We start from the raw sequence: 4,361 nt of genomic DNA on the forward strand, positions 1-4,361 counted from the left end.
TTTAGGGAAGGGAGTAGTTGGGCTTCATTTTTTTTTATTTGGTATTGGGCCTCTCTAGTAATAGATTGGGCCACCAATTAATTAAAGTATGGACTAAGATTTTATTTAAATCATGGGCCTTTTTATGTTATGGATTAATTAATAGTCCGCTAATTATTTCCACGAAGATAAGTCTTTTTTTTTTCCGAACCTTAGCTTAAATGCTCGGATGATTAATTTTAAGAAATTATAATACGCTAACGATGAATAGACCTCGAGCCTAATTTTTAGTACTTAAATAAATGGCTTAGAAGGTAGCACCCTCTAGTAAAGCGAATAAATTTCTCTAATTTAATTAAATCTACTGATTTAATTAATATTCAAGAATTCTAGAACTCTTCTAGAAATTTTAGAGGAAGAATAAAATGATCACGCACTTAGGATGCATTCATGTTTAAGCTTAATGGATAGCTAAAAATCTAATTAAGTATATGGTTATTTTATTTCCTAAAGGGACGTCTTCACACGGCATCTAAGGCCAAGTTAAGGAAATTTCGGAAGGAGCTTTAGCTTTTGAGGTGGGCATTCTTTTAAAACGTGTTTCTAGTATGAAAATGTGAAATTTTGCTCAAGTATGTTGTCATGCCATGTTTTTGTTTTATGATTATCTATCTGCTTGGCTATGCCAAATCAAGTTAAATCGAATTCGGGTCCCAGTAGGGCCGCAAACCCTACTCGGACTAGTGTACACATAAGGGGACCGTGAGCTAACAAAAGGGGTTGGCCGGTCCAGTGACCGTCGTGGAATGTGGCCACATTCCCGGTTCACACAAGGTTCAGATATGGTATATCTATGTTACGTGATTGCGCAATCAAAATCTTTGCTAAAGGAAAAGTATTTTAGTGACTCGGGTCTTTTAAGTAAAACCCCGTGATCACTCAACTGTGGCATTGACAATTAAATATAGAACTATTTTTGGCAATGTGCCCACTGAGTATACCAAATACTCAGCCCTGCATGTTATTTTCAAATGTGCAGGTTGAACGTGGACGAGCAGGCGAAGGTGTTGGGACAGGCTTTTTTTTTTATAAGAAGTTAGGTAGCCCAAAGTAGCATGTCTTCATACGTGCTATTTTGTCTTGGACTCTTCCGCTGCAAAAACTTAGAATTATGTACTAGCAAGCTTTGAACTTAGTCTTGATACTCTGATCACGTTTTGATTATGTACCCATATGCCTTTGATACTTTTGATTTGAGTGATTTCATCCTTTTTATGTTGTCCCTTGATGTTTGAGATTTGTTTAGTCACGAAATAACTACGCTCACTAGCACTAGGGAGTTGTGGTCGTGACAATTACTATTTATAGTGAAAATGAAATATGACTCTTATTATGGGATGAATCGAAATGACAAAACATGACTCTTATTATGGGATGGAGGGAATATTATCAATGTCTTTGGACATTAAATTAATATTGTTAGAATGATTTTTGTATTTTTAGAAATTTTTGACTCATACCAAGTAAAGAATATGGGACATCTATTAGCGATCAAAGGGATTACTAATAAATATGGATAATTGTTTAAATTGCTTAATTTTGGCACATTCTATATCTTTAAAAATTTTAATTGTTTCATTCATCCACTGAAAATAGTTTTATTAGTGGATGATATGAGTATTGTAATGCGAAAATAGTAAAATATGAAAAATAAAGAAGTAATGCAAGTAAAATTGGAGAGATGAATATGATAGAGGAGAGAGAAATAAAAACTTGAGTAATAAACATAGAGTTCTTTTTTATTTCTATTATGACACTCATTTTAGTGGATAAATAAAAATAAAAATAAAAATAAAAATAAAAATATGAAACTGTTATATAAAACAAGAGTTTTTCTTAATTGCTTCATCTAAGTCGATTTCTAAATTGAGGCGGGAAAATCAGCAACTACACAACAATAGTTAGTATTATAAGAAATTAATGGATATATAACTGTGAAAAGTCGTCCATGATATTTTTCTATTTTGATTCGTCTTATAAAAATAGTACATTTTTATTTTTAGTAATTTTTTTTTCTCTAATGAAGTAAAATTCATTCACTAGTAATAATATATATTATTATTTTTGTTTCCATAAATCTTCTGTTTTACCAATTATTCCATCCGTTCCAGATTTGTAGTAACATTTTGCCATAAAAGTCCGTTCCACATTTGGAGTAACATTTAGAATTTACCATATTTGCACATAAAATTTTATCCCATTATTCACTAAAATTACACCCAAATGCCATTATTTACATTAAAAAAAATCAAAATAAAAACAATTGTGACATCCCTAACCCGAAACATGCATCATTTTACATTATTGCATATTATTTTATTACTTGCATAATGGATATATATTAAAAGAGTTTTAAAAAGAAAAATATTAATTTAATTAAGAAAAAAGAAAATGTAGTTAATTGACGAAATATGGTAGAATATAGTATATAGTTTTGTTTGTCATTGCTTATTTATATATTATTTGCATAATTATATATTTTATATATTTATATATATATAAGTATATTTGTATTAGTACTCTAAAATGCTAAATAATTAATTTTAAGTGTGTGCATGTGTAATAACGTGAATGTGGCATAGACTAGTGTGATAATTTCTTATATTTATCCTATTAGTTAATACAATAATAGATTAATAGTATAAGTTTTGTTAGTAGTGCACGTGTGATGTGTACAGGTAAAGATAAGCCAAGTTTTCTTTTATACAGCTTAGTCACGTATTAAGTCGGCAGAAGAGAAACTTACTCTATACATATATGTGAGTGATGTATTTTCATGGAGAGGAGAGAAATAAAAGTTCTTAGAATAAAAAGAGGTGAAAGAAAGCTATAACAAATGGAAATGGAAATAGTATAAAGATCGGTGGAAATTAGTAGATGGAATCAGGAGCTCAATTAGATGAGATATCGTATCCAGGTGTGTATAAATCACACTTTTAATTTTACATATTTTATGTGATTGATTGCTATTTGTTAAATTGGAGTGAATATTTGAATTATATGATATGAGACTAAATGGCTATGTGTTATTTAATATTGATGGTGAAATGTGATGTGGATATGTGGTTTGTGCAAAATATATGTTTACCTATAGTATTGGAATTAATTGATGGAATATATGGTTATGTAATTGGTGCAATGGATATGTTTGATGTATCATATTGGAATCATTTGAATCATGGGATTAAAGAGGATATGTGACACTCTTGCTCTGGATCTGATATACAATGGCAAAAGACCTACGGGTCATATACAATGATAATAGACCTACGGGTCAATACAAAGAGCAAAGAGGGACCTTCGTGGAAAGGTCAAATCAAAGAGGGGCCTTCGTGGAAAGGTCAAAATATGCAAAGAGGGGCCTTCGTGGAAAGGTCAAATCAAAGAGGGACCTTCGTGGAAAGGTCAAATAAATAAAAAGGAACCTAATACAATGGAAATCCCGGGCAGATACCAGGCTTGATGTGTCACTGAATAATATAAAGAATGTAGAGACATATGCATATGAATGTTAAATTGTTTATGATATTTATTACTTCCGGTGATATATGTTGGTAAATGAATGTATTTGATATTTGTATGTGGAATTAAAGGTAAGGTTTATATGCACTGAGTTGTGGCTCATATAAACCACTAATATTTTTCAGGAATAAGATATGAGTGAAGTATTTGGTTGAGATGAGTCGTAGGAATTGCACATGTTATCAGGGTCGGCGGCTGACGCATTTTGGCAACCTTCTCCTCCTCATCATTTTTGCATGTAGATAAATGTGTAGTATATAGAGTGGTGAGAGGGTCCCACTAGTGTTTAGAATGTTTGAAATATGTACTTGATAAAGGTTGATTTTTAAAATTATATAATATGTGTGCTTTTGAAAATTTGAATTTATTTATAGTAAGTGCATAAGTCATAAGGGTTGGGGTGTGACAGTTTAGGTGGTATCAGAGCGGGGATAGAATCCCGCTGGGACATAGTCATTCATGTATATCATATGATACATTTTGGTTATAAGTTTCATTTGCATTTGTATTATCATGAACATGTGTCATTGAGGAGAGAAGGGTCAGCCGCCCTGCATCATCAATTAATTGTAGAAACATCTCATATACACGCTGCATCATATTGAGATTTTTGGTATATGGACCAATGATGAGTCAAAGAGGTAGAAACATTAAACAGCACCGAAAAAATGGAATTGTGGACTTTATGAGACTACTGATCCGGCCGAGGTTGAGACATGGTTGAAAAGGTTAGAACATGTGTTCAATCAGATGAGTTGTATGTCAGATGAGCAATTTGATTACACGGTTTCTCTTCTTTG

The 4,361-nt window shown here is 31.8% G+C and overlaps 1 long non-coding RNA gene across 1 annotated transcript; it reads left to right on the forward strand.

The window, feature by feature from the left end:
• The first annotated feature begins 2,760 nt into the window (after positions 1–2,760).
• On the forward strand, positions 2,761–3,716 carry LOC125220250. Its single transcript, XR_007176343.1, has 2 exons — positions 2,761–2,956; positions 3,687–3,716. It is a non-coding gene; the product is annotated as an uncharacterized LOC125220250 (long non-coding RNA).
• Positions 3,717–4,361: the final 645 nt, after the last annotated feature.

This window comes from Salvia hispanica, chromosome 1 (genome assembly GCF_023119035.1).
Source record: "Salvia hispanica cultivar TCC Black 2014 chromosome 1, UniMelb_Shisp_WGS_1.0, whole genome shotgun sequence".
NCBI classification, from domain to species: Eukaryota; Viridiplantae; Streptophyta; class Magnoliopsida; order Lamiales; family Lamiaceae; genus Salvia; species Salvia hispanica.